General features: G+C 38.3%; 1 protein-coding gene across 1 annotated transcript in view; it reads right to left on the reverse strand.

The window, feature by feature from the left end:
• The window catches only part of NT5DC1 (5'-nucleotidase domain containing 1), a 125,758-nt gene that overhangs the window by 18,943 nt on the left and 92,082 nt on the right, over positions 1–14,733 (reverse strand). The window lies entirely within an intron of this gene.

Raw genomic sequence — 14,733 nt, forward strand, 5'->3', positions numbered from 1 at the left:
CATCCACGAACCTTGTTGCTTTTTCAAATCCATGTGCTACTGCCTGATGAACTTTATCTTCTTGCTGGAGCCAAAATAGTAGTCTCAATGAACCGATAAACTACAATTTCATCAGAAATATTAATATGAATGTCCTTTGTCTATTGAACTGGTGAAACAAAAGGTTGATTTTGTTATTTAGTCTCAAACTTTATGCTAGAGACAGAAGAGTTAGAAACCAATACAGTACTTAGATCTGACTTAGGTGTAACAACAGAACTTCAGTTTTTCTCTTGCTTTGTAGAATTTTTCAAAGTACTTAAAATGTTTTAGGAATAAGAGGACAAGAGCAACTTCTACTTGGTTAGAGACTGCTGAAAGCTGAAATGCAAATTTTGGAGAACAGTGAAATGCTAAGACAGCTTTATGTTTAAGAGAACTGAAGATGTACATGGCGCAATGCATTGATCTTTGAAAGAAATTAAAAAAGAAGCAAAAAGAGGGAAATGGGTATGTGGAGAGAGGAATGAAACCATTCTTTAATAATGTGAGTCTACAAATTTGAAGAAATGGAGACAAAATGATTCTATATTAAGGCTGTTTGGCTGTTTTGTAAACTAGGAAAAAACAAGGAAATTCAAAGTTGGCATTAATAATTCATGTAGAACTTGTGTGGAAATGTTTTCCTTTGTTCTTCTTCAGGAATGTAATACTAAATGCAATAATAATAAATATGATAGCATCCACTAAAAAAAATCCTAATTTCCTGACTATTAAAACCTTTGATCAAACAACTTCTGAGCAAACAGAAGTTGTCATAACAGTAAATTTATATATCTTGTATTTTTAGACATATTTGGATGGTTGGCTGAACAAGTAGACACAATCTTCAAATGACATGGACATAAAAAAAAGAAATGTATGAAAACAACTCTTTTGAGATGCTATAAAGCTTTTTGAAATTTTAAAAGATTTTTATAACTGTCATTTTCTCTTCATTCAGTCAATCAGGGAAATACTGGAGAAAAACTGAGCTTTTATGAGGTATTTTCAAAATAATGACATTGCGTTTGCAAACAGAAGCCCTGTGTATTACAGCAGTTTCAGGAGGCTCCAGCAAAGAGCAAAACCCTGCTTGCTACCTTTATGGAATGGCCTGAGGGGAAGTCCTGGCTGCAACAATTCACTCTAATTACAAGGTAGAAGACCTCTCACTCTGTGAGAGCCATTACTGTCACCCCTAGCAATGGGATTCATCCCGCTTAACTCAAGGCATTTGGAATTTACGCTTCTAATGCACAGTTACAATCTGAACTAGTTGGCCAGGAACCTGTGGTAGGCAAAAGATGATGCAACAAGAATTTTCTGGGGTGGCAGCTCGGGAGAAGGAAAGGATTTAATTAAGTGAAAAACTTGGCTTTTAGGCAATGAAAAAAAGGGAAATTAATTTCCCCTTTAGAAGGAGGCAGCAAACAGCACTGAGATGTCTAGTTCATTATGGGAACACTTCCATTTTGGAAGGAACTTCATAAATTTGAGGAATTAGGTCTTTTAAATTATTTGAGTTGTAGGGTCATAGGGATAACAACACTGAATGGACAAAACTTGTCTTGAAGCATCTCATATGGCTGCTTGTGCTCACACATCGAGGGGTGACTCTGTCAATTTCATTACTGTAATCTGAAGTGGAAGGAAATGGATGGTATTTCAGTTGTGATAAGTCATTAACGAGAACAGTTTCTAATTAGCTTACATTTGTCCAGTGGCAAAACACAGCTAAGAAAATTATTCTTCAGCACCACCTTTCAAGGCTTTTTGTAGAAGTTCTGCCATGTAAAAGATTAATACACAGCAACTTAAAAACCCATCAATGACACCATTGGCTCTGGTCTTGTATCCTTCAGATGGTACCTACATGACAGTGCTGAAGACATCTGTAAATTTCCTGCAAAAATGCAGCTTAAATGTGATTATGCTAGTTCCTATATTAGATATTCCAAGCTGAACACTGGCTACACTCAGTCAAGAGGAAAACTGCTGCTGACCTGCTTTCCACTTTGCTGTTATTGATTCTTAAAAGTTCACTCAAAGGTCAGAAATGCTATAAATATTCTTCCAGCAGGAAGAAACATACATAGGCGGGGATGCTTTAGGTCTTTTAAGCTAGGAGGAAAAGGAGATGTCCTGACAATTTCAAACAGACTGGATAATGAAAAAGAATTTCTCTGATGATTTAGATAGAGTGATTTGCTTCCTTCTGAAGCCTCATATAACACTGAAAACCAGATTCCTGGCTGTAGACTGAAAATGTGCCATGTCAAGAAATGTAAAGGTTCCAAGCAATTAAAATTGAAATAACTAACCCCAGAAAATCATTCTGTTAAAACACTTGCCCAAACCTAACTGTGATTCAGAGCAGTCTTCCTGAGGGGAAGTTACTGTTCCTTTTTAAAAACAAACGAAAGCTTGACTCATGCTGGGGCAATATTAACATTGCTGGGATGGCAATTTCCATATAGCTTTGTCTAACAGCTGGGAAATGGTTTCTGATTCAGAAATATATTTTTGTCACCAATAAAAGATAAGTTTTTTCAGATAAACCAATTCACTAACAAGACTCAATATCCTTTTTCTTGTGAGAATTTTCTTGCCTGCCTCTAAATGTGCACTGCAGCTTTAAAACATGGCCTGAGGAACATCTGGTTTCATTCTGAATGATTATGCAAAAAGTAATCAGTGAAGCTTATTCTCATTTAAATGACAACTGATGGTAATTTACTTTGGCAAAGACTCACTTTTTGGGAAAGACTTTGCACAGCTTGCTTAGTGCCATGTGCTCTGTGTCCTCTTATGGGTTATACCTGCTGAGATGGAAGGGGTCTGAACCTGGGGATCTATCCCAGCCTGGCTGGTGTTTACACTGTTAGACCACATGCCATGGGATAGGGCTCTTGGTTGGGAAGCACGAGGTTAAGTGAGAAGCTGAGGTGAGGGCAAATTTATGCTTCAACTCCTATTCACCTACACTGAGCCACACCTATGCCCAGGTTAATTTTCTTCAGTTCGCCATCCCTGAGGAACCACCCTGCGCTGCTCCTCTGGCTGCATGCCCTGCAGTGGCACAGCGGGGCCAGGACCTGCCAGTGACTCACCAAAGAGCCTGAGGACAGCTCACATCAACTTGACTGGGCAGACCCAGGGGAAGAAAGCAATTCCAGGTGCCCAGAGGCCCTGCTGGATTTAACTACAACGTGCATACAGCTCCACTACAGCCCCTCCTTCTGCCTTTCTCAGGACAGCCTTTAACCCCTTTGCATGCAGACCTAGTTAGACTGTCTGTTAGGGTTACTGGTCTTTTTTTTTTTCTCTTTGAGGTGTGCAGTAGTATGAAAAACGTGTGACAACTATGTTGCTGCTCTTGCCTGTAGCTGCTCCTGCCTCTTCTTGCCCATGGGCAGCTCTGGTGGGCTCCCTCTGCCTGCAGGCACCTCATGCAGATGGGCTCATGTGTTCAGCACGCTGAAGCTCTGGTTACCAACATGGGGGTTATTGTAAAACAAATCCATTCTATGGTCCACAACTATCACACTGATACGCCTCTCTGCAATTTAAAAGAATGCCATTTCAGATCCTGAGGGCATTAATATAAAAGCTGGGTTATGTTCCAGACTTGCAAACACAGTCTGATTCTGGATAGCATTTTGAGCTCACTTAAGAAAGACAAACTCCTTTCCAAAAGGGAAATCAGGGCAGGAAAGTGCATCGTTTTACAAGGACAAAGGGACCTGCACAGGTGGGTTCTTCCAGTTGTAAAGGTGTAACAAGATGGGATGGCATAAGCTGTAGAGTTTCCCTGTAGGCATGTTCTCCATGAAGAAAGCAAGATTCCTTACAAGATTCCTGGGGCTAAAACTTCATACCCTATGGGCATCCTTCTTAGGGTATCACCCAGAACTCCTGGGTATAGACCAATCAACTTTGCTGTGAGGTTTCCACAATTCACTCAGGTATTAGTGTGTGTTTTGCCATCCCTGAATTACTTCTGTGCTGTGGAAGCAGCTGTGAAATCGATCTGCCTGTGCATCAGCACTTGCCAGTCCCATGTCTGTATGCAGGGAAATGATAAAGAACAAATTATTCCCTTAACTTGATGTGCTGAAATGAAAGGTTAAGGCTTCCTAGTGACTAGTGATTTTGGCCATCTCCATTCTTGGCTGTCCAATCTGTTTTATTATTGTGGTTTTTTGTTTTGTTTTTTTTTTTTTCCCATTAAAAGCTTGAAGATCACCTCCTCTTCTTGCCTTTGCATCATTCTGCCTTTTTTGGGGTGGCTTATGGATGGTGAGATGGAGACTAAACTAATCAAAGTAAAAATTCAGTTTTGAAAACTGAAACATGATTTTAAAATTTACACAGGCAATGACACATCTTTCTTTTGCTTAGCAATCCCAACGTAAGTGGGTTTGGTCATATGGAGGACTAAATAACAGTATTACTAAAAACTGGCTCTTCTCTGGAAGAAGATCACAGATAAATCTGAGGAAAAAATACAGATACCACCCTGTGGAAAAAAAAAGAAACTATTTCATAATAATTCATAAGTACTGTTCATCACATTACTAACAATTACTTTTCTCAGGAAGGTCTTCTGTCCTTCCCCTATTTTGTAAGGCCCGGTAAAACCAAAGTACAAAATATTTGTACTTTGTGTATTTATATTTGTGTATTTTATATTTGTGTATTTTCAAAATGCCCTAGGAATATATAAAAACCACAGAATCCTCTGAGCACAAATTTAAAAAAAAAAGTTTTTATTTTTTTAGTTTTACCAAAACCTTTTACACTTTTATTAAAATCTGGCTTACTGCTTAAATTGTGCCAAGCAACAGGCTATGTAGAGATAAGACTGAAGCTTTACTTGTTTACAAGAAAAACAGTAGTTCCTTTAGAGACGTCAGCAAATACTTCTCTGAAGTACAGCAAAACTTCTCTGAAGTTTTACTTGTTTATAAGAAAATCAGTAGTTTCTTTAGAGAAGAATCAGCAAATAAGTTTCTCCAGAAGGTTTTTATTGTTGTGTTACAAGAACTGAAAATAACAGCTCCCTACAGATTAAGTAATTTGTTGTCAAAACTGTCAAAACATTAACTTTCTGCCTTCCCAGGATCACTGTGACTAACAAAGCCTTTCTGTTTGAAACACTGATATGGTGAAATACAAGCAAGGCCATTTTTTCCTCAGAAAAGAAAAATCACTTTTTGGAAAATGACTCTCCTACAAATTCATTCTTAATTGTAGTTTATGTGCAAATTTGGCAAGAGTTTTTCCTAGTTTTATTTAATAGCAATTATAAATAAGAAAACATACTCTGCAAGGGTAAGGGGGACATAAATAAATAATTTCAATTCTTCATTGCACATATTTTGTAAGGGTTTTTTTGTTCTGTTTTGTTTTTTGAAAGTGGGATCTTGGAAAGGTTCCAAAAAATGTACAAAATGGTACAAACAGAAATAAATTCCCTCTCTAGAGCAGTTTTATTCTGAACCTCATTAGTTTTGTAAAAAGATCCAAAGCCTTATAAATGAGGAACTTCCAATATTCAGAAAAATAACTGTGTTAAAATCAGTACTATAGTCTTCCTAGAGATCCCTATATAATTATGGAGAGAGGCAGGCTTTTCCAGGAAGCATTTCCAATTAAAGTAAGTTAGGAAAGGTAGGTAATTGAGGAAAAAAACCCTGATATAAACATTCCAGGAATATACAGGTCAGTTCAAGCATCTGTTCATAGCTGTTCTTACCAGGGAGTATATGAGGTGGAAGCAGAACACAGAGGGAAACAGAGAAGATGAGACGAGGCCCATCAGACAGTTCTGACCTAACCTGTCACTTCAGAAAAATGTCTCAATTACTCAATTAAATTCAAGTGAGACACACAAAGCATCTTCTTTGCATTGTGTAGTCTGTAGTCTTCCAGTTTATCTGAACTTTTTAAGTCTCTCTAGTAAAACCTCCTGAAATAAGGCATATTGTAGTAACACTTCCTGAAATAAGGCATATTGAAATTTGCTCTTGGACCATACTTTTCCCCACTGAAAATTGACACTGAAGTGTAATGGGGAAAACTCCCTGCCATCATTTACCTTGGCCTTAGAAGTAAAAAAAAAAACCATCAAGGACCAAAAAAAGAACAAAAGTTCTTTAATCCTCAGTTATAGAAAAACTATGAAGTTTTTTTCCCTGTATCTTAATACTTCAGGTATAAAATATATATGAAAACTGGAATAGAGAATTTGATTCTGAGGACATGTCAGACAAAGCAATACAGGGACCCTGCTGCAAGGGTCCTTAGCTTTTCCTTTATTCAATTCCCTAAAATATGTTATTTCAAAGGGAATAATGATTGCGTAGGAGACATGAGCATGCATTGTTACCACACTGATTTACCTGGAATACACAATAGACTTTTTCATTAACTTTTATTTGAAAACTATTTATACAAGTAGGTTGATTTATGATTTATAAGTAGTTCCATTCTTTTTTCCTCTCTTATTACACTGTCTCAAATCCCTACTTTAATTTTATTGATTTATTCTGTTTGAAGTTCCAGCTCCAAATATTGGCTGCCTCTGAAGGGGGGAAGTTTTATATCAACCTTTAAGAACTAACTTAAGATTTAAGATTCTAAATGCAGAAAAATAAATTTGGGAATTAAAAATAAATAAACAAATAAACTCATGCAGCTCTCTGCCTGTTAGTAACTGTACAAGTGTAGCTGCAGATAATGGATAATAAAGCCTTGCTCAGTTTTAGTAATTAAAAAGAAGAACCCCACCCAAACCCAGTATTTCTAAGGAAATACCCAATATTTCTAAGGAAAACTGGATGCCTTAGTATAATATGTCTTTTTCTCTGGAAATAAAAGCTAACATCTGAGACTACTGAGAGAGGGGTTTTGGCTTCTGTTGACCCAAGAATTCTTTTTATCTCATGGTAGCTTAGAAGCATTTCATTACACATGCAAAAATCATACCGATATTAAACCCATTTGAATATGGCTGTCAGGGAAGACACTACCTCGGCATTGCTACACTTGTGTATTAAATAGTGACTATTTTTATAGGTTATTCATAATACTTGGCACCTCAAGTAACAATCTTAGAAAAAATTTTTAATTAGAATATAATGACATTAAATAGTTAAAGACCATTTTCTCTTAGAAAATATAGTAACGGCCACTAATAGTTTAAAATCATAGGTATAAAAGAACATGAAACATAACCACAGTCACACTGGGTGGTTTTGTTTAGTAGCACACTGAAAAAAATTTTTTTTCCTGATCTATTTTTTGCCTTATATTTTGTTTCCCTTTGTTTAAGAAAATGTTAAAGAGGTACTGAAAAAGCTTGGGACCTATCACTGACTTTAGACTCTCTCCTTGGAGTCGTATCTCTCTGTTCATGCATCATCAATGAATCCTAATGGTGATTCTGCATTTTTTTTTGCAATGAGGATGATTTTATTACAGTCTCTACTGCATTTTCTATTATTACTATTCCTTCTAGATTAAAACATTGCAAAACAAGGGAAGGAAAAGTTGTGAGTATGTTATGGAAGACAGAGATGTGACAAGAAGCTCACTCTTGAGGTCTGGGGACAATTTCATGGCCCTGTGGAACACAGTCATGGATGAATTCAAAGGAAGGACAAAGAGTATGACAGGGTTAGAACCATTGGCAGAGATTTAAGAAGCTATTTAAGGTCTGCTAAGGAGCCAGGCATGTCAGGTAGCACCATAATGAAAACCAACACGAAATCTTGCTCCTGTAGGATCTGTTGAGATAGTGTACAACTTCATATTTAATAAAGAAAATGAAAAATGTTAGGAAATGAATATTCTAACAAACCGGAAGAGTTCTTACATGTGAAACAGTCACTGTAAATCTCAGAACAATATGACTGGGCTGGAGATGGCAAGTAAAAATGGAAACTATTCCTTTCTGGCAAAGTACATTTAGTTATCCTGTGAAGGGAAGACTAATGTGAAAAGATTTGTAGTAATGAGTCTTCTGAAGAAGTAAAAGAAAAATGATTCCTCTGACACTTCCTAAGGCACATGGAGGACAGGGAGGTGATTCCAGATAGCCAGCATGGTTTCACCAAGGGAAAATCCTGTCTGACCAAACCAGTGACTTTGTAATGGAATAACCACAACAGTGGATAAGGGTTTGACAGGGCTCCCCGCCAACATCCTTCTCTCCTGAGACCTCACTTGGAGTACGGCATCCAGCTCTGGGATCTTCAGCACAGGAAGGACAAAGACCTATTGGACCGAGTCCAGAGGAAGGCCACAAAGTTGATCAGGGGGATGGAGCACCTCTTCTATGAGGAAAGGCTGAGAGAACTGTGATTGTTCAGCCTGGAGAAGACCTTTGGGGTGACCTAAGTGCAGCCTTGAAGGGAACTTACAGGAAAGATGGGGCAAGAATATTTACAAGAACATGTAGCCACAGGACAATGGGAAATGGGTTTAAATTGAGAGTAGCTTTAGATTAGATATTAGATTTTTTTTTTTTTTTTGAGGTTGGTGATGCACTGGAACAAGTTGCCCAGGGAAGCTGTGAATGCCCCAACCCTGGAGGTATTCAAGGCCATGTTGGATGGGGCTTGGAGTAACCTAGTCTACCTGAAGGCGTCCATGTCCACAACAGGGGGGTTGGAACTAGATGATCCTCAAGGTCCCCTTCCAATCTACAATTACCTTCCCAGTTCCTTATCTGTGCATTTTGTATGGTTTGCAAAACCACTTGGGTGTTTATATGAAAATGTGCTTTATGTTGTTTCTCAGAACCAAGGGCATTGTGCCAAATCTCTCTATGCAGGAATTTCACAGATAAAAATCTCTTGCTACTATTATTCCAGAAAAAAATAAAATATTGGAGCATTCAGCCTTAGTCTGGCAGTATCACAGAGGCACCTGGAATCTGTGAACTGTAACAATATATGAAGTGGTTTCACAGCAGATAAAAATCAAGTTAGAATGAACATGTTTGCTAATGAAGAGAAAAAATCCTCAGGTTGTTAACTCTGCCTAGAAATACCATGCAGCATACATATTGAAATTTAAGACATCTGGAGCCCAATGTGAATAATACAGACAGATTGAACAAAGACAGTGAGGAAGAAGATGGTACATCACTTTTGTTTTTGACCTTTCAGGTTGCAAGAATGAATTCCTTTTGGAACATTAGCTATGGAGGACTTAGGCTAACCTAAACAATGCAGTGTCCCACGATTGCTTACCAGCCAAGGAATGTCCATTTTTGTATTTTCTGACCTATTATTTCCCTGGACTTGGTGGGAGAGGCAGAGCTGCTCCTGAACAAGGTGACTCTCTGCACACTTCATATTCACCTCATGTGAATATCCACATCTGCTGTTTGTTGCAGATCTCCTCTGCTACTTACCACTTTGCAGTTCTCCTGGTTGCTTCATAAACATTGGGTAAGCTGCAGTATTTGGAAACTGGGAAATTGAGGCAGAGATCAGCTGTCATATCAAACTGAAGCAGATCTCAGCCCAGGCTTTGATTATGATTCCTCCACATGTTCTCAGCTCATTTCTAGGGCTCCTTTCACTACTTGCTTCCAATAGCAGATCAAAAAAACAAAATGTGCTTTCTGCAAAAAACAATTCTACAGACTAACCTTAATAAAAGCTTGACATTTTGGAGAACACACAAGAGAACTCTAAAGCTCCTTAATCAAAACCAGCACATACAGATTCATGGAAACTATGCTGAAGGGAAGCTTTCTGCATCAGCTGCCAGCTCGCTCTCTGCCAGGAATGTACCATACACAATTTTATTTTTGTTTTACTACAAACTGGCTCAGTTTCAATTTCCAAATTGGTTCCGAATCAAATCACAAGGTAACTCTTTATGAGGTTCTTTGTCTACTCACCTACTTCTTTTGAATTCTACAGATGAAAACAATTACATGGAGAAAAAAGATGAACAAAACCTCATGGAGAATAAGGATGAATAAAACTCCTTACTTCTATCACCTATTGTTTATGTACATGTTTATGTATATATGTCAAAGAATGTTTTTTGCCCTGCAAAGTCATACTGGTAAGCCTTCCATTTCACAAGCAATTTTTCTTTCTTCCAGGAATTCTGTTTGGATTTTGACATCGTTTTAAGAACTATAACATGAAGTTATTTCTCACAGGTTTGCACTAAGTGTTAGTGGACCAGCAAAGTTTACAAATTTGTACTACTGATCCATCCTTCAGGCACCCCATCTTCCATAAGGTCTGTGCCACTTCTGCAAGACCTTTGGGTTCCTTGGGCCTCTTGATCAGCACTGCAGGTCTGTAATTAGCAATGAGCACACCTCAGCTGGGATTCAGACCCAGGCGCAGAAACACAGTGTGAAGGCTCTGCAACAGAAAACGCAGCTCTGAGTCAGTGGGCCAATGTCTTGTGTGAAGTGCAGGCAGCACAAAACCCTCCATGGACCCGGTCTGCTGGCACTTCATTGCCTGCAGTGGGAGGTGGCTGAGGATAAATGATAGACAGCCAGAGCAGATTCTACATACTGGGGTTTCTGCATCTATTCCTGGTACTTCACTGTTTTAAAACAGAGCTCTGATTTTTACAATGTAATTCTCAGTCAATGTTTGTTTCAGGGAGCACGGTGGTTGTCGCTGGGAGAGGGTTAATCTTCTTCCAAGTGGCCGGTAGGGGGCTGTGTTTTGGATTTGTGCTGAGCACAGTAACGAAAATAAAAATGCTTTTGTTATTGCTGAGCTTACGTAGAGTCAAGGCCTTTTCTGCTTTTAATACTTCCATGCTGGCAAGGAAAGTTGGAGGTGCCATAGGAGTTTGGGAGGAGACACAACTGGGACAGGTGACCCCAATTGACCAAAGGGATATTCCAGACCATTTGACATCATGCCCAGTACGTAAAGTACATAAAGTGAGGGGAGGAAGAAGGAAGGGAGACACAGAGTGATGGAGTTTGCCTTCTCAAGTCACTGTTACATGTGATGGCGCTGCTGTCCTGGGCATGGCTGAACACCTGCCTACCCCTGGGAAGCTGTGAATTGTTTTGTTTTGCTTGAGTGCACAGCTTTTGCTTTAGCTTTCACTATTAAACTGTCTTTCAATCTCATCTCAACCCATGAGTTTTCTGCCTTTTACCCTCTGATTCTCTCCCCAATCCTGCTGGTGGGGCAGTGAGTGAGTGGCTTGGATGCTGGCTGGGGTGAAACCGTGACAGTGAGAGGCTTGCAACTCCATATAAAAAAATAGCTTCTTAAAATGATCCATTTCTCTGATACAGATTTGGCAAGTAAAAAAGCCAGGTTTTGAATAAGCAACCAAGGGTGTAACATCCTACTTAGAAACAGTAGTAGAGTCTGGTAATAATCTACATAAATTTATAAGCTTTCCAGTGGGACATTTATTATTCCATGAACAAAATAAAATGTATCTGTTTAACCATCTAATAATAAAATTGTACAAAACAAATAAAATGGAAATATGTGTTCTCTTAATGCCAGAACAGCTGCTGAGTTGTGCATGGTTTGCATCTCTAGTGTTCCTTTCAGTCTTTTGAAATTTCAATTTAGTTCCTCTCCCCTGGTCATGGACACTCTTGGTGGACACTCTTGTATGTGCTGGGAAACAGAATGAAGGTGAAAAGACATTCATAACCATAATTTCACCCTTCTAGTCTAGAATTGTGGGTATTGAATCTAATAATCTGTCTAAAAATGTAGCATTTCTATGGAAACAAACATGAGAACTCAAGGTATTATTTCAGAATGGCTGCTACTACTGCTGCAACAAACCCGTTGGTGTTATTAGCACCATGCTCTACCCAGCTGAGCTAATCTCAGGGTTAATAAGAGTAGGCTTGGCAAGCCTTGCTCATGTATGGAAATATGCATTTGCTTTTATCTTCCATACAGAAGGGTCTCCACATTCAGTGTAAAATCTTCCATAAATCCCAAGCATTTTTATGCATCACATATTATCACACTATAAATGTAGTCTAAGTTGAGTGCTCACTGCTTTGCTTCTACATCTTGTCTGTTTTTCTTAGAGAAAATGAAGGGAAAGAATCATCTCCTTTTAATAACATTTTAATGTCTTGGAGAAGAATTCCCTTAAGCCAGATAGTTTGTTTGCTGAACACAGTTTTGTCTGGAATACAAAGTGTCATTTAGGCATTCTGGCTTTGGTTTTGAAAACACAGACTTAGGTTATGGCAATTTATGTTCTATGGGCACCCACTGGCAGGAGAGGGTTGGGTTGACAGGCCCTTAGCTCATTCTGCTGTAAAAAGAAGCTGCATTTTTTGGATTAATTTGGCTTCCTAAGTGTGGCAGTTTCCCTGCCTTATCTCTCTGGTATAATCCAGATCACACTGTACCACAGTTCTCCCTGCTAGTGTCCTGAAATAAAAGATGATAAAGAAACAACGCCAGAAAGTGATCACAAAACTGTGACTGAGGATTTTCTGTAGATGTTGACTTTTAATGACCTCCCAATTACATGGTGTGTGTGTGTGTGTTTAAAGGCATTTGACATGCTTCTCTATGAAGGAAGTTTCTTTCATTAAAATGAAACACAAACCACTGGTTTGTAGTTCTCTTCTAAAATAAACAACTAATTGAGCTTATCACTTTCAATAGTTTGAAATAACTGCTGGATAACTATTAAATAATTTGATTAATTTCAACATAGAACACATAAATTTCATGGGTTCAATTCCTTGAAATTACAAAGGACATATTAATGAACCATAAAAATTAAATCTAGCAGAATTAATTGAAATAATGTAAATTTTTTCCATTATGCTAAATCTTTAAAAAGGGCTAAAAGGATTTTCACAATCAAGACTGACAAGTCCTTATTCCAACTCAGTTTACAGTTCTTCACTGCTTCTGGATTAGGACATTAGATATCTTAGGTCAATATGCATATCTGCCAGAGATACGATTCATGGGAGGTCACTCAATATCTTGGTTCCTTAGCTCAAACAAAAAAGCCAGTGCTTTTGTTTTTCTACCATTTGTTTATCTGGTCTGCCTGTGGGCTCCTAGAAGACAGAAAGTGACTCTTATCACATCCTTACACAACAGCTTAAAGAAAAGGGGTTTGAGTTTTATCCTTCAAGGCCTTGAATATAACATGATATAATCATTAGCTAGGATTTTCTAGTAGCGTTACTGTAGTAGTTGCTGTAACTCCTTTTAAAAATGAAAATATACTCTATACATGAAGAATTCTGTTTTGGAGTACTTGGCAAATATGCTAAACATGTTTTCCAGTTTTAACAAAAGGAATATTGTAGATACCATGCTTTTGAAAGCAGCAGTTTTAACTTTCTTTGAACTAGCTTTCTGTAATATTCTTATCAGCTCTGTGCCAAACACGCTATTTAATATCAAAGGTAATCAGCTGAAGCAACCCCTGCTGTCTTTATACAGAAGCAAGTTGCAGTTTTTCACTGTTTTGATTTTTGGATGAATAACTTACTGTTCCTTTTATCCTCTGAAGTACTTTGAACACTATGCAAACATATAAGGAACCTTGGCCTGACATATTTACTGTAAGTTTTTTTTCTTTTAAAGAATGATGGGCATTGGAGAATGCATCTCAATACTCAGCAACAAAGAGATGCCTTACTTCAAACACTGTTTAATTTTTTTCTTTAGAAAAAAAAAACAACTAAATAGGGAGTTGTTTATGAACAACAATGGAAATAACGGGGACTATCTTCCTATGAAGTTTTCTCATGCTGTTGTATTCACTGAAAGTCTCTTAGGGTGCAGAATCTCATGGGTGATTTTCCAGTAGCTGGGTCATTCGTAGCTAGGCTCTCATGAAGGGATACTTAGATATCTAATAAAGGGGAAGTTTGTACTGCAGCCTTTCTCTCTGTTGGCAGTGATAGGCCCATCTTTTCCTCTCCAGCCTGCTGAGGTTGTAATATCTCATAGAATGCTAGGCCAGACTCAAATGTGGTTGAAATTGCAGTATTGATAGAGGTTTGCAGTAGGGGATGGATGGAAATTCCTACCCACACATACCATGAGATTGCATAATCCTCAATGCTCAGGCAAACAGAGTAAATGTTAAAGAATTAGCCTGTGTCTAACCATATTAACTCTTCTGGCTAATATGGTTGAGCCAAAGGAGCTCAAGAAGGAGCACCAAACCAAATTTCCATTGACCGGTTCAGCTGATAACTAAGTACCTCCCATGGCCAGTTTCAGGCATTAGCTGAAATCCCAGCCCTTGGCCCGTGCTCCAAGTTTACCGTGAATTACTGTAGTCAGGCCAACACGGTGTCCTCCTGGTAGAAGCAGAAATAGAGCTTTGCTGCTCAACCTCCTGCTTCTGATGTGCTGTAAAATGCCTGAGTGAAACCCATCACTTGTGTAAATAAATTTGTATAAACGATGTGATGACAATCTGGCCTCACAGCACTTCTGTAGCAAGTACCAGTAAAGCCCATTCAAAAAACAACCCCAAACTAATAGAACAAAACACACTCCACAAAACAAACTCCACTCCTCTTCCTAAGAAAAGGAATGGCTTCCCATCTCTGATTACCAAGAGGAATGTGCTGCAAGTCATTCTTTGGCTTCCACATGGTCTAACTACTACAGAGTCACAACTTGAAGAATTTACACCAGTTTAACTATGTCACTGCAGTAGTGGATACACACACTATCA

The sequence above is a fragment of the Vidua chalybeata genome, chromosome 3 (genome assembly GCF_026979565.1).
Source record: "Vidua chalybeata isolate OUT-0048 chromosome 3, bVidCha1 merged haplotype, whole genome shotgun sequence".
NCBI classification, from domain to species: domain Eukaryota; kingdom Metazoa; phylum Chordata; class Aves; order Passeriformes; family Viduidae; genus Vidua; species Vidua chalybeata.